At 43.1% G+C, this 27,020-nt stretch overlaps 1 protein-coding gene across 12 annotated transcripts in view; it reads right to left on the reverse strand.

Annotated features, from left to right (window-relative positions):
* Positions 1 to 17,483, reverse strand: part of pcbp3 (poly(rC) binding protein 3) — an 80,561-nt gene extending 63,078 nt beyond the window's left edge. For 5 of the 12 annotated variants that reach the window (XM_035392499.1, XM_035392494.1, XM_035392497.1 and 2 more), the window contains exon 1: positions 17,188 to 17,479. The gene's annotated coding sequence lies outside the window, so the exon portion shown is untranslated. Of the gene's footprint in view, positions 1 to 17,187 lie in introns of all 12 variants that reach the window. The other 7 variants (XM_035392501.1, XM_035392505.1, XM_035392500.1 and 4 more) reach the window with 4 other exon arrangements.
* Between the last annotated feature and the right edge of the window lie 9,537 nt (positions 17,484 to 27,020).

Genomic DNA, 27,020 nt, shown 5'->3' on the forward strand with positions numbered 1-27,020 from the left:
CATGAGAGGTCATATTATTTGTTGACGTAGATTTTGTATTACATTTGATGACAATGTAACGTTACTAAATTACATAGCTATTTCCACAGCTAACACTAGCTACCAGACCATGTCAAGAAAGGCAACATTAATTTAGACAACGTTGCGCACAGTATCCATCTCTCATATCAGGTAACGTTGCGTTAGCTAGCTAATGTAATTAACACAATCTCATGTCAGCTAACAATTAGAAAAAACGCTAGCTAACGCTACCGACTGGTACCGACCTCGCAAACCATCTCTCGAATGCAATGCTACCTTGTTGCAACGTTGCAATGTAGCTAACTGAAGGCCAGTTCAGATCAATGATTCGCAACGAGGCTAGATGCAAACGTCTGATTGTAAACGTTCTAAAACTGCACTTGGCGATTTGACAAGGTGGGTCTTTTGAGACCCCAGGCAACGGCTTCAGATGCTCTACTACTAACCAGTTCACACCGCTGCAATTTTCTCTGCAACATTCTAAAACCGTTTTGTCTCGTTGCTAATCATTGATATGAACTGGCCTTAACGTTACTGTTATTTACATTGCCATCAAGTTCATCAATATATTGATCGGAATAAAGCTGGGTATAGGTGGAGCAGAGCCGGGTCTGATTTCAGTATAAAGATGTCAGAGAAAACTAAATAAAAGAATACGGCAGTATGGATTAATTAGCGTTGTTGTTATTTTATCACGCTTCCTCATATGTTCCTTCAGCCTTGATGCCCTTTTTTGATGAAATCTCCTTTGTTTTTGTTTTATTCTTCTTGTTCTGATTGCTAATTTAACACCCAGCTCAGCTTTATTCTCGAACAGTTTAGCTAGCAAAACCAGAAACACCAGGGGTAACATTTTGCAAGGCAGTAGTTTCAAAAATATCACACAACAATCATTCACGACTGTTTATTGTGCATGAGATACATAATTGCACGAGCCACAGCGAATCCCGCGAATTCTTCTCTGCAGTGTAAAGATGTTCATACCGGGCAAATGGTGGATAAAGAACATTTGTGGAAATTGATCATCACTAATTCTACCCCAGGTCTGCTACAGCATTTTAACCCGGCTCGGCAGTGTAAAGACAGCTTAAGTTAGCCTAATGTTAGACAATGAATGAGTATGTACATAACGTTACTTTTATAACAACCATGTTTTATTCAGTAAATAGTATGTGTTATAGTTGGTGTGGCCCAGGTGCCAACTGACTGACGTCACACAGGCGACACTGGTTGGACCCGGTTGGATCTATGGGAAGTGAGGTCCAAAAACACACCTGCAATTACCACTGCTCGCCATAGGTACCGCCAAAGAGAACGAAACGGAAATCTTCGAGATTGTAACTTTAAGTAAAGAATTGAAAAAGTACACACACACACACACACACACACACACAGCTCTGTTCCTCTTACAGTTTGCACCACCAAGGGGCTACTCATTTTCCTGTACACATTAATGTCTGCCCTTCCACACAGAGGGAATAGACATCTCTATCTCTCCACAGACTGAAGCTCTTGTTTGTTATGCTACAGGGACATTAAATTCCCCCTCCAGGGCCTTCAATATGGCATCATAGGTCTCCTCACTCATTGGGTGATGTCCACCATCCATATACACGACCCACAAGTTTTTTTTAAAACTGGACAACATACACGGTCAGGTGCTTAATTGTGAAGGTGGACAATCGAAACTGCGGATCACATTGATGATTTCATTAAATTACAAAGTACAAATAATTTGAAAGACATTACAATGGAAAACTGGTCATCAGGCAAGCTTATCTGGTCCTCAGATACACTACTCAAAAGTAGTGTCAGCTATGTTACTGAATTTAAAAATTCAGTTTGACTTTAGGTCAAAATAGTCAGATTGTTTGCTAGCTACGTATTCCATTAATGCCGTAGTAATGCAAAGTTATTTTTTCTCAGTTACTTTAAAGCATTTTCAGAGCTGCAGTGAGAGCTGCATGAGCAACACATAGTTTTGTTTATTGTGCTTCTTGTATTAAAATAATGGCAATGGCAATTCAACACTGTATTCTTGTGTACTCAATGCATATGAGTAGACCCACAGGCGATGTGTAGAATCTGCGTTGAAGTGAACACATCATATCATATCCTGTATCCTACATATCATTTCATATCATACATGTCGTACTGTGTACATACAGTACTTGTGAATTATACTGTTGTATGAACTGTAGAAATTGTTAGAAATGGCATAGGAATTATTCTGTTGTAGGAAATTACAACGCTATGATCTGAGCTACGTATATCAAAACATATTTGAATACAAAAACAGCATAACACATATTGTAATAATTGTCATGCAAAACACTATCAGTTTATTATAATAGTGTTTTGGCAATGGCATACATCCTCATACCAATATTGTGCGTATGTCTGTGTGCATGCGTATGATTTTGAGGGTGTGACTGTGAGTGTGTGTATTTGGGGGGGAGGGGGGTAAGAGTGAGAGTGGGGCAGAAAAGATGGGGGTGGGATGTGTCAAAGGGCAGTAGACCAGATTCAAACCTTCGGAGGCGATGCCCTTAACCCCGCTTGGCCACCACAGGCACAATACTTGGTGTTAATTAGATATGAAATCGAACATATCGACAGTAATTTGCCTTGTTAATGGTTGAAGTATTACATTATTCATCAAAAAATTTTATAAACCCACTGTGAATCTAATAACCACTGGTTAATGTAATTTATCACATTAACTGGCAATAGTCATTGTGTTAACGCTCAAGATTTTTATTACATTAACTGGAAGTTATGTTATTAAAGAAGACAAAGTTATTAGATTAGAGGCGTGTGTGTGTGTGTGTCACAAAGGCAACCGCAGCCTACACTGGGTGTGGTAGCAGAGCTGACCAATAAACCTGGCCGTAGAACAGACTTCCTGTTCACACTGAGCCAATCAGCACTGAGTAATCAGCTGAATGCAGGACCCCAGCACACACGGATCTGGGGGGTGCTGGTCGGCTGTGTTGCATGCGTTAGCTCCGAACTCTGCTACCTTGCCTCAGAGAAGACCAGGCCCTGGACCCATCTGAGAAACCAGGCATCACCAGGAGGCACACCAGTTTGTCTAGGTCACGTGACCCAAAATGATTACCATCCGGTTCCCCCTGTTACGCTGCAGCCTTTGGGTTGCTGCGATCATCTGGATGTGTATACCATTGGTGACCAACTGCCATCCTCATAAAAGCATTTGATTTACAAACGGACAAAATGTCAAACACAAAAATACCTTTGAGTGACAGGGTGCAATAGCACCCTCCTGATGCACTACTGTGTACCAATGGAGCCAATTTATTTAGAACAGTTTGTAATTAATCCATATAAGCACAAAAAACAATAGACCAGCATTTACAGACAAAAAACATCAATTATGGTCTGAAATGACGAGGAGAATCCTTTGTTTGCGGGAAAAAACTGAACTGAACAAAGAAAAGGTGCCATTTGTGTTTTGCATTTTTGAATGTAAACATTCCACTTGAAAACGTGGGAAAAAACCCATGCATTTTATAACATGCACAAAATGATGAAGCTGGTCAAGTAGGCTAACAGCTTGTCTGTAGTTACAGTCAATGCAACTGATTGTACAAAAAAATGATTTTTTGTACATTTTATTTCCTCTGCAAGGAAAACCAGTTGCATCTAATTTAAAAGTTATCCCAGTCCACACTGGACCGTGATGCCATAAATTACATCTGATAGCATCAAACAAAGTCAATTGAGCATTAAGGTTGATTTATTTAAGGTTAATTTCATCATTGTAACTGCATTTGACTTGGATAAGGTAAGGGGTAAATGCTGAAAGTAGTCAAAGGCTTGATGCCAAATGCAGTGCATTGCAATTCCCCTGTTTGGTGCTGACAAAAACTTCCCAAAAATTCACATTTTTCAAAACAGGTTTTCGGTCACTCCCAAGCAGAAAGTTGCATGACACGTCAAAGGAGTTTGGTAGACCAGACTTTACCATAAAACCATTTCAAACTAAGGTGGATAGTTGGTATTCTTTCTTTCTTCTTACTGCTAATCTCACCTACAGTGGTCCCGTTCTCATAATTCAGTATTCATTTTGGGCACTTTGATGTGTTTCCAAATGTTGTAAACAGTGTTTGGTAACTTTTTACTGCATACATTAGTATCGATGCGTCTGGTGGACTTATATGCAGAAATATTTGAAAAATGAGGTCATTTTGACCATGAAACAGGAAGAGAAGGGCGTACAGCTGAAGTGCTGGTGCAACACTTGGACTTCCCCAGATGTGCGGGGAGTCAGTGGCATAGGGCCTGAGATTCGGCTGACCTACAGACTCTGCCACAGGCCCCGCCCCTCAGGAGCTCCGCCCATTACAGCACCTGACTAAATGTGCTCCGCCTCCATCTGACGCAGGAAGTCACGGGCACAAATTACACTGTCCTCAGATAGGAAAAAAATAACTGTTTCCTTTCAAATCTTTGAAAACTTATAGTGTGTGTGTGTGTGTGTGTGTGTGTGAGAGAGAGAGAGAGAGACGGATCAGTCACACTTTGTAGAATTAAAAGGTTCCTCAAAGAATTATTATAACTACTTATTATCTTAGCATGTTAAGGAACTTCAAAGAAATGATGGATATTTAACAAGCCCTCAATACACCTTTAGAATGTAAGAAGAGCCCCTAGTGAACCTTTATATCTGACAGTATGCAGGTTATAGATATGTAACCAAAACACATTTTTCTTTTTTCTGCAAGGAGAGTTAAATCTGTTTGACTGGGTGAAAAAAAATCTGTGTTCAATCTGGCTTTGACTAACATTTTCCTTATTAATGTATTTCCTTCCATATTTAAATTTGGTTAAATTTCAAAACTTATCCATTAGACTTTCATAGGTTAACCACTTTAAACATTCTCCAAAATGCAATATATAAGTACTGTATGACTACTCTGCCAGATATGCAAAATCAAAAAAGTAACCGTGAAAAATATGCATGCATTTGTATTCATCCATGCACACACGCACACACACACACTCGCGCGCGCACACACACACACACACACACACACTCACGCGCATGCCAGCACACACCACACACTCACTATTTTCATTCTGTTGTTATTTAGTTGGGATCTACACGGAGTCAGTTCAGTCATTTTCATGTCACATGATCGCAAAGAAGTATTATAATTTAAACCAGAACACCCATTGAGCCTAATGACCTTACCATGAAACATCTGATCTCTCTTAATAAAAGAGAAGAGATCAAAACACAACTATTTTTGTGTGTCATGGCTGTTTGTTTTTCCCTATAGGCAGTATCTACAGAGCAATTCTTCTTTCTAATGTGTCGGTTAATAGCGAAAAATATTCTTCAGATTTGCCTTTTGAATGCATGTGGAATGAGATATGCCTTCTCCCTTCAGCTCCACACTAGACGCCCCAGTAACTTGGGAGAGCAGCCTCTCTCCGCAAAGCGAGGGTATTAAGACACTTTGAAGATTTGAAGTCCTTAAAGTCTTAATGTGGGATTAGGGCTTTTGGAATCTGAACACTACCCCCCATTCCTTCTGAGGAAGAACAGACAGCACCTCTTTGGCTTTACCTCTCTGCTCAATGTGGGGGGGGGGGGGGGTGTCACCATTTCATTGCTACCGCTTCTCACTCAGAAAAACCATAAAACGGAATTAGTCAAGCAAACTCGGAAACGCGCGGGGAAATCTATCCGGGTAAATAACCTGAACCTTTCCAAGATTTTCTCTGAGGGGATGGGGGGGGGCGGCAGATTGCGTCTAAAACTGCGACGTGCCGTTCAAATGTCGAAGTTACACATCGCGGGGTAAGATGAACGCGCCGTCAGCCCGAACGATCAAATGAGCTTTGTTGCACAAACGCCTGGCCTCTGCATTGAGCCCCTGTGCCTTTAGACCCCTGACATGGGAGCGAAACCCCCCCCCCACCCCCCTGCCCCCCCCGCATTACTGCGTTCAGAGCGCTCTCAGCGTCGGCCTTGCCCCCACACCTGCTTACGAGAGCCGCGCTTCCTGCTGACTGGGCTCCGCGGGCGCTTTGGAAAGCAGAGCGCAGACGGCGGCGGAAAGCGTGCCGGGCCAGCACATTTGTCAGAGAAAGGGCGCGTCCCCGAGCCTTTCAGAGCGGAGGGGAGGCAGCTGAAGGCTGAGCCCTCGCAGACGCCTGAAAAGAAAGTGCAGAGTCCGAACTGCAGCTCGCTGGAACACGCTGCGCACAAAAACTGCCTTCTGAGCGGTCGTTTCAGCAGAAGAGCACTTTCCTCTTTCCTCTACCCTTTGTGGCGCAAGATCACAAACACGCAACTATGTTGTATCGATCGCTACTGTTAATTGAAAGCAATGGAGTTCCAGAACACTGACTTGGAATTTTGAAACAAAATAAACATTCAAAAAAAAAAATGTACTCTTCAAAGAGTGAAGATATTTCTCAGAAAACAAGGCACAAAACATCACTGTTTTCCATTCTAGCTTATGAAGAGGTAACCTGACCCAGATCAGGAGCCGAATCAGAAGGTAAAATACAGCCTGTCAAATCCATACTAGCAGGGAACGGACAGAAACAAACACTGAGCTGTCACAGCCATGGTGTGCTCTGGCTGTGCGCTCTGATTGGAGCAGAGCCTTGTGATGACACAAAGGAGACACACTGCATCCCAGAATCCCCTGAGGATCCTGGCCCGAGGCGGGTTGAGACATGTGACTCGGCAGTCCATGTGACCTGGAGAGAGGTCACTGAAGATGGAGGGTAGCAGCTGGCCCAATGGGATGTTCTTACCGGGGCCAGCTCTGACACAAGCCCAACGGGACGTCCTGACCAGAACGTGGCTAGATTATATCTAAATAAAGCCTCTACACTGTGTGAATCATCCTCACGCTGATCTGTGAACCAGGGATCCAACAGGGTTCCATATCACGTCTCTACTACCTTATCCTCTTTGTGTTGTTTCTTACTGAATGGAGAGACAGGGAGAGAGAGAGAGAGAGAGAGAGATTGCATTCATCACTCAAATGATTCAGCTTACTGTAAGAGGCTTGAATAATCAGTGGTTAAGCTGTCAGGCCTGCTCCAGCAGCGACAGTGTGAAACAAACCCTTTACGCTTTTAATCAACTAAAAGCAGTGCGAACCAGAGAGTGCCAAGTGCTGGGGGGAGGGGTTTAAGAACTCACGGTGACAGCCCATCACACACATGCACACACAACACACACACAACACACACACGCACGCACACACACACACACACACGCACACACATACACATGCACACACCCACACGCACACACATACACATGCACACATGCACACACACACACACACACACATACACATGCACGCACACACACACACACACACGCACACACATACACATGCACACACGCACACGCACACACACACACATACACATGCACACACGCACACGCACACACACGCACACACATACACATGCACACACACACACACACACACATACACATGCACACACGCACACGCACACAGACGCACGCACACACATACACATGCACACACGCACACACAACACACACACACGCACACACACACGCACACATGTACACACACACACACATGCACACACATACACATGCACACACACACACACATTTACACACAGACACACACACAGACACATGCACACACACACACGTAGCCACATACACACACACACATGCACACACAACACACACAGCCACATGCACACACACACACACACACACACATACATGCACACACAACATACACACACATACACACACACACATGCGCACACAGGCACACACATGCACATCTGAGGACCACCACAGTGTCTTCACTGTGGGATGTGAAACAAACACACAGGCTGATTGGATGGGATCTTCAGCAGCATTAACACCTTGGTAAATCTTCTAAGAAACAAATTCTGTTACAGTTTTTTTCTATTGCTAAGATACATTTCATGAAACAATTCCCCCTTTTCTCAAAACTATTAACACAATCCCAAAACTACACATCAATCAGTACAAACCTCAAACATCCATGCCAAACTCAAATTCTCTTCTCAAAAACATACACTCTTCCATCAAAATTAAACTTTGACTTCATATGGCATACTTAAGCCATCAAAATCACAGACAATGTAGATTACCCGTAACACACCAGTGAGTTAAATTCAAAGCACTACTGCAAAAACCTTTTATAGCAGTGAGTCTGGAGTTGCAACTTTCCAAATATTTTATTTGCAGTACTGAAAAGTGAAATACTGTACAGTATACAGTACACATCACAGTGGAAGGAACAAAAAAAGTAGTAATTTCAAGAGAGTAGTATTCAAAAAAGGAACTCAAAAGTATGTGCAGCACAAAAAACACAAAAAAAAAACAGCAATTTAGAGAAGTTTACACACTACTCAGCATTGTCAGCTTGATCGCCGTCTCGTCTGTGGGCTGGGTCAGGCCACAAAATTTCAGCCACATCACACATGATGTTAGCTTGTGCAAGGCAGCGTGGGAAATATGCCCTGGTATGCCTAATCCACCCTTGGATGGATTCAAGTGCAATATATCCACAGGCCTCCTCCATGGCCTGCAGGAGATTTTCCCGCACGTAAGGGTTGCGATCGTACACCCTCCACCGCCATGCAGAGAAAACTTCCTCAATAAGGTTGAGGAATGGCGAATATGCAGGCAGAAATAAAACAGAAAATCTAGGATGGTCAGTGAACCAGGCACGAACCAGAGCAGCACAATGGAAACTGACGTTGTCCTATATGACAACATAGTGGGACTGCTCTGGCCGCCCTGGCTCCCCTTCCTGTTGATATATGTTGTTTTCCATGTTATTTAGGAATGCAGGGAGGTGCGCCGTGTTGTAAGGCCCCAGGGTGGCATGGCGGTGGAGGACGCCCCGCTGGCTGATGGCGGCACATAGGGTCATGTTGCCTCCTCATTGTCCTGGCACCTCAACAATGGCTCGCTGACCAATGATATTTCTTCCTCTTCTCCGCCTTTTCGTCAGGTTAAACCCCGCCTCATCAACAAAGACGTATTTGTGGGGTTCAGCCAGAGCATCAAGCTCAAAAATTCTCTACAAAAAAAACATTGTATATATATTCTAAATACAGTAAGGTATGTACTAGAGTATGCAGTGTACACACACTTTGCCACAATGAAAGACATGCCTTGCATACAGTAATTTACAGCAGGGCACTACAGTACACACACTACATTACCATACAGTACTGTTGTACTGGAGAGGTAGACCATCATAGTATACTCTACAAATATAGTACTGTACCTAAAAATAGTGTACCATATTGGGCCTGCACATATTGAAACCGTTGGTTCTTCACCCTGATTGCATTTCTTTCACAAGGTACTCTGTAAACTTGCTTCATCCTCAGCCTATTGCGGTGAAGTATGCGCTGTATGGTTGATATGGCAATACGGTCAATCCCTCCAAAAACACCCTGATCTTGAATGATCCTTGTCTGAATTTCACACAGGCGAATGGTATTGTTTGCAATGACCATGTTCACTACTGCCGTCTCTTGGTCATCTGACAATAGTCGTTGCCTGCCTCCAGCCGGTGGCCGCCTCTCAGTTCTGCAAAAACACAATGTAAGCAAACAATTACTGATGATTACAGAGTCATCCATTTGTACAATAAAATCTAAAGAACATATAGTCTGTAAATACACTTCAACATTACATAAACAGTATATCCTCTCACAGTAGTACAGCAGATACAATATGTAACAGTACAGTAAATTACAGTACCTGTTTTCTTGTCTGAAAGTACGGACAATGGATGCCACCATGAAATGGCTCAAGTTCGGCTGAACTCTCTGTCCAGCTTTCCTCATTGTCATACTATGCACTATGCACATGGTCAATCAAGGTGGCACGTATTTCATCTGGGACAAATTGTCTCCTGGCACTTCCTCTTCATCTTCGTTTTTGTCTTCCTGCCGTCCTTTGTCATCCATGTTGAGGATCCATTGTTCATAAGCACACAGATGCAAACTGTGGCCCTATTTATTGGTCCTGAGATTGGTGACTGGTGATTGGTGATTGGTGACTGATGTGTTAACAATTTTTCTGCCAAGTGTTTGCACCTTGAGAAAGGTGTGCTACCTGAGTTTAGGTTGTGATGACTTGAGTTAAATGTTTTGACTGCTAGTGTTTGTTGCATGAGCACAGTGTGTAACCTGTGATTCATGAGGGCATTTGTTTGTAGAGATTTGCAGAAAAAGTTTGACAATTTGCAGCATGTGTTAAAACAAGTGAAAACTGTTTTTAGTTTTGAGAGATGTGTTGGTCCTCTATGAGCTGAAGTAATCATTCGGGAGTTTTTGCTAAAAGAACCAGTTTTAGTGTGTTAGCAATCGAGAAAAACTGTAATTAGGCATTCCTGTGCCAGAGTAATCATGGAAAACATAGAAAACCGTCCTGCATCCTGCGATGATCTCACTGCTTAAGTTTACTGCCAGTGTTATATAAACTATACTGAACTTAAGGCATGCTAAAGTCCACTATTTTACACATGGAAGCACCCAGACAGGAACACAAAAGCACATTGATATTCAAGTTTAAGAACAGGTCATTCGGTGCATGTAGATCATTCACTGCAGCCTACAGCAGACCTTCCCCAGGTTCTGCATTTAGGGGGCTGATTCATAACCTAAGCAATGGGTCAAGGGTCAAAATACTAACCTGCCCACTCCGGCATTTAATTATCCCCACCCCTAGTCTAAGGCCTCTGCTGGTCTAGAGAGCATCCAGCACTGCATCAAGCCTGGAGTCGAACCCTGACAACCCCAGCCCACAACACCACCAGGCCGGATCACATTACATTACAGGCAGATGCTCTTATCCAGGGCGACTTACATTGTATCCAATTATACAGCTGGATATATACTGGAGCAATGCAGGTTGAGTTCCTTGCTCAAGGGTACAACGGCAGAGTCCTACCAGGGAATCAAACCAGCAACCTTTAGGTTACAAGACCAACTCCTTAGCCATTATACTGCACTGCCGCCCAGATGCTCCACACTTTGACAACAAGAATGTCCGGCCATCTGTCCGCGAGCTAAAGCTGAGGCGTGACTACGTCATGCAGCAAGGCAGTGATCCAAAACAAAAAACCAGTCCACATTTGAATGGTTGAAAAGTAGCTAAATTAAAGTTTTGGAGTGGCCTAGTCAAAGCCCAGACTTGAACCCAATAGAGATACTGTAGCAGGACCTGAAACAAGCAGTCCATTCTCAAAAACCTAACAATTTGTCTGAATTAAAGCAGTTTTGCAAGGAAGAGTGGGCTAAAATTCCTCTACATTGATGTGAAAGACTGAAATCAAATTATAGGAAGCGTTTGGTCACAGTTATTACTGCTAATGGTGGTGCAACTACAACCAGCTATTGAGTTTAAGGCGGCAATTACTTTTTCATGATATGGTTGTTTGATAACCTTTTTCATTAAATAAGTAAAATCATAATTAAAAAAATGTGTTTTGTGTTTACTGCGGTTCCCTTTGTCTAATATTAGATTTTGTCAAAAGATCTGAACTATTCAGTGTGACACATATGCAGTAATAGAGATAATCAGAAATACAAATAATTTTTAATGGCTTTGTAGATAAGAAACAGTTCCCAACCCTATGCAGGGTAGTCCAAAATTCACTAGCTAGGTCAGTCACAAGAGAGCTGCACATTATTTGTAATATTTTCACAGCATTTGAAAAGATTATGAGCACCAACACGATGTTGCTGGAAATTCCTCAGGGTAACATCTTTAACACATGAAAAAAATTAACATCAAATGGGTGAGATATATCTGGCTATATCTGGCTATATCTGTCTGAATCAAAGACAGTGACAAAAACTCCTCACAAAGTGGAGAAGACAGCAGCTCTGTCCTGCCCTCTAAAGTGATCCTTGACCCCCCCACAGTAGATCTTTCCTGTCCTGTACAGCGATCCCTGCCCCCCCCCCCCCCCCCCACAGCAGATCTGTCATGTCCTGTACAGCGATCCTTGACCCCCCCACAGCAGCTCTGTCCTGCCCTGTACAGTAATCCTTGAATCCCCCCCCCCCCCCCCCCCACAGCAGATCTGTCCTGTCCTGTACAGTGATCCTTGACCCCCCCACAGCAGCTCTGTCCTGCCCTGTATAGTGATCCTTGACCCCCCCACAGCAGATCTGTCCTACCCTGTACAGTGATCCCTGCCCCCCCCCACCCCCCCCCCCCCCCGCCCTATAGCAGATCTGTCCTGCCCTGATCCCTGACCCCCCTGGACGAGAGGATCAGCAGTAAGGCACTCCCCAGAATTCACTGCTCATACATCTCTGCAGGCTCACGTTCAGTTTTAGCCTCTTAGGATTTCTTTGCACTCTCATATGAATTACGACACCGTAGGGGGGGGGGGGCGGGGGGACTGAAGGGGATGTGCTTTCCAATCAGGCCAGGGAGGGAAAATCAATAACCGCTGCTACAGTGTATCAGATAAAAAGAGAGACAGCGACAGAAAGAAAGCATTCTCAGATGGGGTGGAGAAGCCCCCCCCCCCCCCGGCACCCCTCGCTCTCAGAGCGTCCCGAGCGCCCTTTCACGCCCAAACAAAACGGAGCAGGAAATTGGGGAGGCGGGCCAGTGGGAGATCCGGGAAAGGCAGCACGCCGAGGCGCGGAAGAGCAGCTGCGTGGAGAGCGAGCTCGTCAGCAGAACCGCTCATACCCCACACATCGACGGCTTCTTACCGCTCATACCCCACACATCGACGGCTTCTTACCGCTCATACCCCACACATCGACGGCTTCTTACCACTCATACCCCACACATCAGCAGCTTCTTACCGCTCATACCCCACACATCAACGGCTTCTTACCGCTCATACCCCACACATCAGCAGCTTCTTACCGCTCATACCCCACACATCAACGGCTTCTTACCGCTCATACCCCACACATCAACGGCTTCTTACCGCTCATACCCCACACATCAACGGCTTCTTACCACTCATACCCCACACATCAACGGCTTCTTACCGCTCATACCCCACACATCGACGGCTTCTTACCGCTCATACCCAACACATCGACGACTTCTTACCGCTCATACCCCACACATCAACGGCTTCTTACCGCTCATACCCCACACATCGACGGCTTCATACCGCTCATACCCCACACATCTACGTCTTCTTACCGCTCATACCCCACACATCAACGGCTTCTTACCGCTCATACCCCACACATCAACGGCTTCTTACCGCTCATACCCCACACATCGACGGCTTCTTACCACTCATGCCCCACACATCAGCAGCTTCTTACCGCTCATACCCCACACATCAACGGCTTCTTACCGCTCATACCCCACACATCAGCAGCTTCTTACCGCTCATACCCCACATCAACGGCTTCTTACCGCTCATACCCCACACATCAGCAGCTTCTTACCGCTCATACCCCACACATCAACAGCTTCTTACCGCTCATACCCCACACATCAACGGCTTCCTACCGCTCATACCCCACACATCAACGGCTTCTTACCGCTCATACCCCACACATCAACGGCTTCTTACCGCTCATACCCCACACATCAACGGCTTCTTACCGCTCATACCCCACACATCAACGGCTTCTTACCGCTCATACCCCACACATCAACGGCTTCTTACCGCTCATACCCCACACATCAACGGCTTCTTACCGCTCATACCCCACACATCAACGGCTTCTTACCGCTCATACCCCACACATCAACGGCTTCTTACCGCTCATACCCCACACATCAACGGCTTCTTACCGCTCATACCCCACACATCGACGGCTTCTTACCGCTCATACCCCACACATCGACGGCTTCTTACCGCTCATACCCCACACATCGACGGCTTCTTACCGCTCATACCCCACACATCAACGGCTTCTTACCGCTCATACCCCACACATCGACGGCTTCTTACCACTCATACCCCACACATCGACGGCTTCTTACCGCTCATACCCCACACATCGACGGCTTCTTACCGCTCATACCCCACACATCGACGGCTTCTTACCGCTCATACCCCACACATCGACGGCTTCTTACCGCTCATACCCCACACATCGACGGCTTCTTACCGCTCATACCCCACACATCGACGGCTTCTTACCGCTCATACCCCACACATCAGCAGCTTCTTACCGCTCATACCCCACACATCAACGGCTTCTTACCGCTCATACCCCACACATCAACGGCTTCTTACCGCTCATACCCCACACATCAACGGCTTCTTACCGCTCATACCCCACACATCAACGGCTTCTTACCGCTCATACCCCACACATCAACGGCTTCTTACCGCTCATACCCCACACATCAACGGCTTCTTACCGCTCATACCCCACACATCGACGGCTTCTTACCGCTCATACCCCACACATCGACGGCTTCTTACCGCTCATACCCCACACATCGACGGCTTCTTACCGCTCATACCCCACACATCAACGGCTTCTTACCGCTCATACCCCACACATCGACGGCTTCTTACCGCTCATACCCCACACATCGACGGCTTCTTACCGCTCATACCGCACACATCGACGGCTTCAAACCACTCATACCCCACACATCGACGGCTTCTTACCGCTCATACCCCACACATCAACGGCTTCTTACCGCTCATACCCCACACATCAACAGCTTCTTACCGCTCATACCCCACACATCAACGGCTTCTTACCGCTCATACCCCACACATCAACGGCTTCTTACCGCTCATACCCCACACATCAGCAGCTTCAAACCGCTCATACCCCACACATCAACGGCTTCTTACCGCTCATACCCCACACATCAGCAGCTTCTTACCGCTCATACCCCACACATCAACGGCTTCTTACCGCTCATACCCCACACATCAACGGCTTCTTACCGCTCATACCCCACACATCAGCAGCTTCAAACCGCTCATACCCCACACATCAACGGCTTCTTACCGCTCATACCCCACACATCAGCAGCTTCTTACCGCTCATACCCCACTCGTCTGACGCTAATGGCTGCCCCTCAGCGCTCTACACAGCCATTTGGGTCGGATGAATACTGAACAGTGTCACAGTGCTCCTGGCTCTGCACATTTAGACCCCTCTTGCAGACATTTCCTATTTAGCAACTTCATTTCCGCGCGGGCAAACTTATCCATAATTTCAAACGCGCCCAATTACTGTGGTAATCCACATAGCATTGCTATTGAATGCAGTGATGTTAACTTGAATATCTTACATTGATACTATATATATGTGTGTGTGTGTGTGTGTGTGTGCACGCGCGTGCATGTACACATAGTTTCTTTTATATAAAACACTATGTACATTGGAAGCTAATCCTTTTTTATGCTTAAAACAACTCCCCACTAAGCATGTGGATGTCTGATTTAATCAACTTCAAGTCCATAGATGGCTTCCATTATTAAATACATTATCACACGTTATGCAGAGTCCTTTAGATGCCCATAAATTACGAATATAGTTAAAGGGAGAGGGACGTGTAGCAGTCGCGTCTGTGATGTAGGATTTCAGTGTAATCCTCGCGGGTATGAGATTATTATGTTAAATATATCCACACGTCCACACGGCACGGTAATGACCGGATCCGGGCGACTCCAGACAGCAGCTGCAAGATCGTACACAGCACCAATTAACACCCTCCGGGGGGGGGAAACGCACAGCCCGAGCGCTTTACCTGCCGGAGAGGGACTGGGCTCGGTCCCCACGCTCCAAACTCGGATATGATTCACTGAAAACCTGCTTTTGACCGAACCCCTCCCCACGCGCTTCGAACAGAAGCACACAGATGCAAGGCAAGAAGAGCTGAATCAGGCAGTTCCCGCACACCTGAATTCAAAGTCAAATAAAATCAAGAAAGCATCTTTCCGTCTTCAGATCTAGAATTTCCCGTCAGCGCGTATGACATCAGCGCGCGCCCATGTGCTTTTAAAACATCCGCTGAGCTGTGACCTGCTCCAGCGACAATAACAGAAGCGCACTGCCCGCCAAGCTGGCTCTCCATAGTGGACAAGCGGCTCCTCGGTCAGCACACAGATTCTGATCAAGACTGAAAAAATAATAAAAAGATTACCCTGATATCACAGGCCAGGATTACACAGGCCTCTGCTTTTCGGCCACGCCACACACAGACATTATCAATCAAATTCCTTTCTACAGCAACCCAGAAGATGATGTTAGAAACGTCGTCAGAAAAAAGATAAAGTTTCTGAATGTAATTGTTTGAAACCGTTGCTGGCTAAGTGAACTGCCGGACGTCCGGATTGTGAGATAAGCAGTTTTTTTTCCTTCTTCCTGCAGCCCATAATACTTTATGGGCCACTGTAATGTTTGAGTTACGCAGCACAAGCCTCACTGGATTCTGTCAGGCCAATAGTTACGATGCAAAGCAATTACCTCTCTGTGCACGTCAGGCTGTTTGCTTTTTTCCCTCTTCTGCAAACTCAACATTTGGAACCAGTACATGCTGACCATAACATATCTATAAATAATTTTGCAACAACAGAAAGAGGTAATCAATCACAAAAGCAAACATGGCCCAAAATTGCTTGCAGATTTTTTTAAAAAACAGACAAGTCATCAAGACAATTTGTAATCTCATAGCCATTTCTTTCTATCACTCTCCATTTCCGACTCCATCCATCTCTCCATTTCCAACTCCATCCATCTCTCCATTTTCATTGAACTTTTCTGTGAAACGCAGAGACAGAACAAGCGCAGGCACGCAGGTGACATTTGAACGGGGCAGAAGTGCACAGAGCAAGAGTGGGAGCTCTGCGAATTAAAAACATGACCCCCCCATGCCCCCCCCCCCCCCCCATTATAATCCCTCTCTTCCCCAACACCCCCTGAGAGAAAAACTACTAAAAGGAGCACTTCAAAGAAAGGAATCCCAGCATTTTCACACAGGAAAGAGAAAAGAGACGAGGATAGAGAGAGAGAAGGGGGGAGGGATAGAGGGAGGGAGGGAGGGAGCGAGAGAGAGAGAAAGAGAGAGAGAGAGAGAGTGAGAGAAACAGAGAGACAGAGAGCTTGCACTTTGCTTTCTAACAGTAATGCAGTCGTGCTGCTTTTTTCAGGAGGTCTTACCTGCTCCAGAGGGCCAGGTGGGATGGAGAAGTGAGGATAGTCAAAAGGGCGGAGGGTGGAGGGTCCGGGACGGGTCCGTCTGGAGGCGGGGGGTGGACGGGGAGGGAAAAAAGGAAGGAGCAGCAAGGAGCAGGGAGAAAGGGAAGCCAGAGGGGGGGAGAAGAGACACCACGCGCCTCTCTCTTTTCTCTCTCTCCCTTTCTCTCTCTCTCTCTCTCTCTCTCACACACACACTCACATGCAGACGCCGACACCTGCACTCACTCCAATAACAGGCAGAGGAAAAGGCATTCACATCCACGCACGCTCCAATACAGGGAGGAAAGCCAGGAGTCCCCGCCCACTCCCTCCCGGGAGCCAATCAGCCGCCACCAAACCGTATCACCGGCAGCAAATCAGAGGCTAGGCAGCCGGTGCCATGCCTCAGCCAATAAGGGCAATTGCTCATATCCAATCGGAATAATTACCCAGGGATCAGCATGGAGCTTCCTTCTGAAGGACAGACACACCGGTGCACTTAGCCAATAAATGTGATTTAAGACTGCAACAGACATTAGAGTAATTAGATTTCAAAGCACTTAACCCAGCAAAATAACACAACACGCCTTGCTGCAGAACAGGCAGTGCCTAGCTGCAAAGAGAGAGAATTCACTGAGCAGTCACTACCACATCACAAAATGCAATATGCTTATATAAATGTGTGTGCGTGTGTGTGTGTGTGTGTGTGTGTGTGTGTGTAAATATGTATCAGTAGGTTTTTGAGAATGTTTACCATGCACAGTTGTGTTGTCAGTGACGGGAGAGTGATGCATTTGCGTTATGGAATGGCCTGTGGACTGCGTGACGTCTCCCAGCTTGACAACTCCGCAGACGTCTCAGTTTGACGAACGATCGATAGAAGCTGTCAAACTGAGAAATGAGAGGCTCGTCGCGCAGCCTTCTCTTCCTCTGCGTGAACAAAAGATCAGCAGCTGAAAGGGTAAACGCATTAAGGCTGCGTACGAACGGCTAATTGCAGCATGTTATTGACTGATGTGACTGATACATGTTTAAAAAGTTACATTTCTCTCAGACGCTCCCAGGGGACTTCAGCTGATTGTGCCTCAAAGAAAGTGGGAAACTACAGAATTCCTTACTCCCCAAAAGAGGAAAAATCTCCAGCTATTTGCTCAGTAATCCTGTTCCACTAAATGCTGTTAGCTCATTTTAAACAATAGCCCAAATGCATCCAGGAGTTAATTACTGAAAGGTGTATACTGTCCAACAAGACAAGGAACTAAACCAGAGCCCCATCTCCTGTCCGATTTGACATCCTTCAAAAAGATATGTCAGCACGAGCTGTGTTGAGCTGTGACAAGCATCCCAAGACATAAGCTCTTGCTGTTTAAAATACATAGAGCATCACAGGTCTGTGCAATGAACAGTGCCGGTTTATAAAATACCTCCACCATGCTGGGGATGTTTTTTTTTTCATTTTCTTGTGACCTGGATGAGAAAAGTATATTAAAATTTTAAAGGACATGGGAAGATATGTCAGATTGCATATAGACTATAGTCTGAGGACAGTCAAAGTGCAGTTATGATTCTGCAAGGAACCAGAAATTTGAAAGGAACCAAGGACAGCCTCAGAACCTCACCCACCTTTCAGAACCCCACCCACCCCTCAGAACCTCACCCACCCCTCAGAACCTCACCCACCTCTCAGAACCCTGCCCAACTCTCAGAACCCCACCCACCCCTCAGAACCCTGCCCACCCTTTAGAACCTCACCCACCCCTCAGAACCCTGCCCAACTCTCAGAACCCCACTCACCCCTCAGAACCCTGCCCACCCCTCAGAACCCCACCCACCTTTCAGAACCCCGCCCACCTTTCAGAACCCCATCCACCCCTCAGAACCTCACCCACCCCTCAGAACCCCACCCACCCCTCAGAACCTCACCCACCCCTCAGAACCCCACCCACCCCTCAGAACCCCACCCACCTTTCAGAACCCCGCCCACCCCTCAGAACCCCACCCACCCCTCATTTGCACCTGTAGGGGCATGCAGCTACTGTACTGAGGAGCCTTGTTCTCTTTCGTTTGCAGTGTGCAGTTTTGTGTGGGTATTTTGTGGCAGGTTCCATGTGTTTGTGGTTATATCGTATATTATGAGTATTATGTACATTATGCATTAGGTATTGAGTATTTTATGTATTTGTACATTATCCACTTTCAGTCTTATGTATATATAGCATTGTATATACTTATGATTTACTAAAATGCTAAACCAACAAAAAAAGTACTGTCAGACCTAGGCAAAGTAATCGATAGCAAAGGATGAGGCCATCACTGAATACGCCATGATAGAAATGGCCCAGACCATTCAGACCCAGACAGGAAGTTGAGGAACAGACATGCACTTCAGACCAGCTTCATGCTAATGACACTGTGCAGCTACTGGCCAGCCAGTCTGTGTGTGATATGTACAAGTCATCATAGAGCGTGGCATAACACGCAGACAAGTACTGGCAAAAGCCATTACACCTATTGTAGCAAGACCCAAGTGCCCTACACTGACATCTGTTCAACTTCTGTCTCGAGTGATAGCAGTTATAATCACTCAATCAAGTGCAATTTTACAGATTTACAGGTTCAAACTGACTAAAAATCACATTGCAGATTTGTTATTGGGAATAATAAGAGGCATGCACTTGAAAAAGAAAAAAGATGAATAGCAAATAAGTTATTGTCTTAAATTTTGTTTTTTTAAATTTTTTTAAATTTTGCATGTATTTTCATACATGCATTTTTGAATATCTTGGATTCTGTATTTGATTCAAAGTTTGAACTGCATTTGGAAATATGAATTTGGTATATTCCTAATGATGATGGATCAAGTCCACCCATATATTTGTATTGAAACCAGAAATGGCATCATATGAGTCACAAGATTACATAGTCAACAGTCAAAACACCTGACAAACACATGACTTTAGATTATGTTTTACAGGTGTAGGGTGATACAGCTCCACTTCAAAAACACTTTTGTGATGAGGATCATCATCACAGTTCTTCAAATCACAGGTACGGGACTCGGAATCCAGAACAGCACATTAGAGATATAAAAGTCTCAGCATCAGTGCACATAAACAGGTTAAATGAGTAAGACTCTGATATGCTGTGGGATTAGAGGTCTTGCGCATAAACAGGTTAAATGAGTAAAACTCGGATATGCTGTGGGATTAGAGGTCTTGCGCATAAACAGGTTAAATGAGTAAAACTCGGATATGCTGTGGGATTAGAGGTCTTGCGCATAAACAGGTTAAATGAGTAAAACTCGGATATGCTGTGGGATTAGAGGTCTTGCGCATAAACAGGTTAAATGAGTAAAACTCGGATATGCTGTGGGATTAGAGATTGTGCACATAAACAGGTTACATGAGGGAGACTCTGATATGCTGTGGGATTAGAGGTCTTGCGCATAAACAGGTTAAATGAGTAAAACTCGGATATGCTGTGGGATTAGAGATTGTGCACATAAACAGGTTAAATGAGGGAGACTCTGATATGATGTGGGATTAGAGGTCTTGCACATAAACAGGTTAAATGAGGGAGACTCTGATATGCTGTGGAGGCAGAGGTCTTGCTGTGATATACCAGGGAGAGCTACTGAAGATGATCTTCTCCTCATTAAATATTTAAACGTAAGAGGTAGGACTTAAATGTCAAAAGCCTTGCAGTGTGGCCAGGAGACAGGGCAGAGAGAGATTGTTTTTCATCCTCTAAATGGATAGCATATAAATATAAAAATGTATTATTTCAGATCGCTGATCCTGCTGTTTTATTGGAAACCCTATGGGCATGTGGCATTATAATAATTTTGCAAAGCTAGAGCAAAAATATTTAAAAATCCAGAGCTAAAATGAAAGATCCTGAGAGAGCAATCAGATTTTCTGGTTAATTATTACGTGCTTAACCACTATTCAATATGTATTTAATATTAATATTATTATATTACAATTTCAGTTATTTCAGAGCACCTACAATGCAGATTTTTAAATAGAAATATCCATTCTACCTAGGTTAGCATCAAAATACTTTTTCAAATGGCTAGTACAATATAAAATGCCATAAAATAAGGTAAACAGCTTGTTTTCTCCAAATTTCCACCCCAATGAAATCGGCTGTAAATTTCCTTTCGTCTTGCAGGATAAAACAAAATGTTCTCTTCAGGAATTCTGCTGGAACGGTTTAGCAGTTGCAGTCTCAATGGCTTTAATTATAGGTACAATAAGGGGGAGGGGTGGGCGGGTGTAAGAAATGGCCAAATCCATCAATGTATCCAATCATTTTCCAAAATAGCATAAAACAAACAGCTGGAAATTTCCTTTTCAACTGAAACATAAACACCTTTTGCCACCTTAACAACCTTACAACATAGCAAGGCTATGAATAAATAAATAAATAAATAAACACATATTTTCCAATCAACAGAGCTATCTGTTATGTTAAAAATCACAGTGAGAAAGAAATGTGTAGGTGCTTTACTAATATCAGCATTAAACAAATGCAGACAATAATACTTGGAATGTATTTTTGTGGTGTACTTCCCTTATTTATTTATTCTTTCAAACATTATTCATATTGTAACATTCTAGACACATAATCACAGATTTACAGAAGCTCTGTAAGACTCTAAAATTACTTAAGAGGTCTGTGAAAAGGTATTTTCCATAGCCATGTTGGATGTGATAATCACAACACTGAATCACAATAATAATAATTTGATCACGATTAAATACAACAGAATGGTTTTATAGTGCTTTATTGCAGTAAAAAAAAAACTAAAAAAGCCAAATCAAACAAACAAAAAAATCAAGCATTGTTTTTTCCCACTCCCAAATGTTCCAAATGTACCCCCGTGACAAGGCAATGTGTGTGTAATCACAGAAGAGAAATTCCAGGGGACTGGTGCAATATGAGCAGAGTCAGTGGTACAGAACCTCTACAGGAGAAAGCTGCACATAAACACAATACTGCACGGGGTGGAAGCCCCATTAATATCATGTCTGATCCACAGCAGCAAAGAGCCCATTTTGCTGCATCTGTCAAATGATTGACAGTTATCTCCCAAGCTTTTTAGCATAGGAGCTTTCCACTCAGTAATAAATATAACAGCGAGGGTTCTCAAAACCAGCATGTGCTGACACTGCCATAGCCAGTTCAACTGTTCATCACCTGATGTTGCTGAAAATCTGTTTAGATTTTACCGGGTTATTTATTTTTTTCTTTAAGCTTGTTTTAACAGAGCAGGTATGGCTCGTTGCCACTGGCGTCAAGTCTTCATTTTCATCAAATGTTTTCGTTTCCTTGACTCCCACAAGTTCAGATATAAGGACTCTGCCTTTAAGTTTTCAGTCTAGAATATAATAAATTCAATTGTGAAGCCACTTCATAAAGGAATCACTTGCCACATGGCACATTACAGAAAGTGAAAGCATGAATTGATCTAAAAGATTAAGTGATATAGCTATTTCTGACATTATGTAGCCTTACAAATCTTTTCTTGATAGACATTACAACCATCTAATGAAAAAATTACTTCCAAATTTAACAGATTAAAAAAGCCCAAAATTCTGAAATCGTAGCAATGTGTTGTTCAGTACTATATTTCTGTTCACAAAATAGAAATCGATCATTTCCAACACCTCAATAAAGTTTTTTCTTTACAATTAAGTCAGCAGGGGAAAAAAAGCCGTTTTCATTGTATTGTATCACACAGGATAGTCATTCATTCATTGTTTTTATATATTTTAATTCAAATAGATATACAATATAAATAATGCTCTGTCATATAATGACGTGAATTATGGGTATGCAGCACTGAAAGAGGCAGGTGTGCCTGCCAATGCCCCTCTCTTTGGCCAGGTGTCCAAAAAAGAGGAGGTTGTTGCGGTGTAGATTACTGGATTTTCTTTCCGAATTCATATATACTATATGACAAAAAGTATGTGGACACCACTTTGTCTAGGGCAGTTTTTCATGGTTTTCAATTGCCCCATCATTCCAGTGAAGGCTATTCTTAATGCAATTACATTCTAGATGATTCTGTGCTTCCAACTTCATGGCAACAGTTTGGGGAAGGACCTCTCCTGTTTCAGCATGACAATGCCCTCAGGCACACAACAAGGTCCATACAGAAATGGTTTTGTTGAGATCGGTGTGAAAGAACTTGCCTGGCCTGAAGCCAGTGGAACCCCATCCAACACCTTTGGGATTAATTGGAAAGCCAACTGTGAGCCAAGCTGAATCACCCAATCAGTGCCCAACCTCACTAATGCTCTTTTGGTTGAATGGAAGCAAAACCCTTCAGCTATGCCCCAACATCTAGTATAAAGCCTTCCCAGAAGAGTGGAGGTTGTTAGGAGCAAATAGTGGACCAACTCTATATTAATGTCCATAGTTTGGGATGATATGTTGGATATCAGGTGTCCACATAATTTTGGCCATGTAGTGTATGTGTGCATGTTTAAAATCTTCACTGAATAGGAGGATATCAGGTATCCACATACTTTTGGCCATGTAGTATATGTGTTCATGTTCAAAATCTCCACTGAACAAAAAATGTCTAACATCTTTGTGGTTCCTTTCTTTACCTTTTTATGTAAACCTGTTAAAAAGAATTATATCAGTGCATAGTGTAAGTGCATAAACACAATTTGCCCACTGCTTACTGATGCAGAAGTGGCAACGAAAGAGTACTTGGATCCTTACTCTATATGATGAAATATTACAGCATGCAAAAGCTACCCCCAAACAAATACATCAGCCTTTACAAAACTACGGGATGCATCACATGGGGTGAGGGTGGTGCAGTGTTTTTCTTTTTTTACTCCTCCCATTGTTACACACAATTTTAGATCACAACAAATATAACAATGGGTGTAAACATTCAAATATGTTTCAAGTATGCCAATCCCACTCAACTTCACCAACACACACATAACCAGCTGTGTCTGTGTGGGAGTATATTCGCAAGATTGATGTATTGATGTCACCTGGATATCACCTCTTTACTCATTAAAGCAAGACAAATGTAGGCAAGCTGCATTTAGAGGGCAGACACAGTATGATTTTCACGCGAAATGGGACCACTCCAAAATTCCCAGGTTCATTATAAAAATAAAGATATTCTGATAATATTTTGGCTGTTTATAAAATCTGAAATCATACTTTAAATTTAGCTATGCAATTTGTTGGTTTTATTTTTTGTTTTCTCTTTTTTAAAGACTGTTGGGCAATTTATTTGTCCTTTGCATAATATGCTAAACAAACTGTTGTGAGCTTGTGTATCAAAGGCTTCAATAAGTGGTTAACAAACAAATGAATTCCAAGTGAAGTTGGAACTGTTTTTCAGTGAGCACTGCAAGCAGGGGCTCAGAATAAGTTATTCACCTAAGGAGTATAAATTATCACTCATTAATCCTTTTCATTGACAAGTTTAGTTAGCATTAGGGCAGAAAAACAACATCAAGTGTTCACGGTTTATGTTACTAATTGATTTCACTTAATTTTTCTGCAAACATACCGTAAAGTACTGGCACTAGAGTAGCAAAGCAGCTAATGTAATCTTTTCATTGATGCATTTTGAGTCCTGTAGCAGTCCATATACTTTAACTCTTAGAGTGCCAAATAAATAACACTTTTATGATCCAACTATCTTTTATGGTTTTCTATTTTTAACATGCATAGTTAATATCTATGATGTTTAAAGTGTGTATTGTTTACTGTATCCAACATTCCATTTCCAACCATACTGTAACTTACACAATAATATGTCTGTTGCTTAATATTAATGTTGTAGATTATGTTTTGCTTTATAGTGAATTGCGAGATGTAATATAGCCCCCATAAGAAGCTTTATTTAACCACTGTTGTAGCACACACAATACGAGAATTAGGGCTGGGGAACTGGCTGGACACAGACCCTCTCTAATACAGACAGGGATGGATGGATGCACATCGAATGAAACAAGCAGGCCAGGGTGCAGAGCACAGATACACATTTCTCACTCTGAATGGAATAAACCGCAACCATTCCATCATACAAACAGGCTGTCCTCACGTTAGGCTCCTGAACTACCATACCATGGCGAATAGGCTAATGAGATTAGGGGAGAGTGGGGTAGAATGAGTCGGCGGGTAAGTTCACCTGCCATCCTGTATCTAGGCAACCGTACACAATTTGTCACGTGGCCATAATGTCCGGAAGTGCTCCTTTATTCTGCTCTGATTGATGGAGGGAACCACATGGGAAAAGTGGTAAGAATATTTTTGTTCACAAAAAAATCAAAATAAAATAAACATTGCATCAATTCAGATTTAGCTAGATGAAACAGGTGTGACAACACAGCTTTCACAGCAGGGACAGCCAAAGAAAGGAAAATAATGTTGTAATTTTTATTTCTGGTTGGATTAATTTTGTTAATGAATGCTGAAAATGAATTAAACTCTTTTGAAAAGGAGAATGTGCTGTTCAATTTATCTTAGAGGAGAGGTTGTTAATAATGTCACAATTTTTATGAGGAAAAAGTAAATAGGTCAATTTACCCCCACGTGATTAACCATGACCAATTTACCCCTTACTTGGGGCAAGCTGAGCTCCAGCAGAACCACTTTTTCTTTTTTTATTTTATTTATTTATTTGACCTTTATTTAACCAGGTAAAATCAGTTGAGAACCAATTCTCATTTACAATGATGACCTGGCCAAGAGGCGTCAGTAAATAGGTAAAAAAAAAAAACAAACAAAAAAAACAACACAGTCAGCACAAAACGACGCATACCGTACAGATACAGTGCAGTACAACATACAGTATGACACGACAGTACATAAGAAACGGCAAAAGACGGCATAGGTAAATAAAATAAATCAAAAGTCAATAAATAAAATCAATAAACCAATAAATAAACACTATGTGCAAGAGAAGGTGATTTACTGGATATTCTTTGTACAGTTTTTCATAAGTTATATATTTATACCACATTTTTGGAGATACAAATCATTACAGCTGGAACTAAACATCCTGAAATATATCATAGACAGAATTTGTTTATATCATGTACGAGGAAATATATCATGTCCAGGGTAAAACAACAACAGCAACAACAGCAATGCATTCATAACTGTAGCCATAGAAAATTCTGCGAATGTAACAAACTACCATGCTACAATGCACTATATTGCTAGCAGTGTATACTTTCGCATACTTTCCAGACTAGATTGATAAAACCGGCTGTTCAATATTTTGCATAATTTGGATTAAGAGAACGTTAATAGCTTTTCACGGTGTATTTTTGGAGTAAGATACGTTACTCTGTTTACAGTTAAAATGGCACCGTGCGTCGTTACATTTAAGAATACTAGATTTGTCAGGATGCTGTTGGGATCAGACCAAATAAATGAATGGCTACCCCAACAATTAAGTCATACACCTGTTTCATTGCGTTCTTGCATAGCATTGACGGGGCTGTACCCCAAATAAGGTCAAATAGCACCGTTGTTGGACTGAGAAGTCTATTAAAGTATTGCATTCAAAACGTTTTTCGATCGACTTGTTAAACTCTGCCCTTTCGGTTATTAGCTACATTGCGTTTGATAGCAATAATAATAGGCTAATAATAATAATAATAATAATAATAATAATAATAATAATAATAATAATAACTTCATCATCATGTCATTGTCGTATGACCTTTGTCATCTGAGAATGCAGACCGCGTTTTGGGCACAAAAATATAACTACTCAAACATAGTGCAAATAATGTATGGTCATAAATAATCATCCAACA

Source organism: Anguilla anguilla, chromosome 15 (assembly GCF_013347855.1).
Source record: "Anguilla anguilla isolate fAngAng1 chromosome 15, fAngAng1.pri, whole genome shotgun sequence".
Lineage (NCBI taxonomy): Eukaryota > Metazoa > Chordata > Actinopteri > Anguilliformes > Anguillidae > Anguilla > Anguilla anguilla.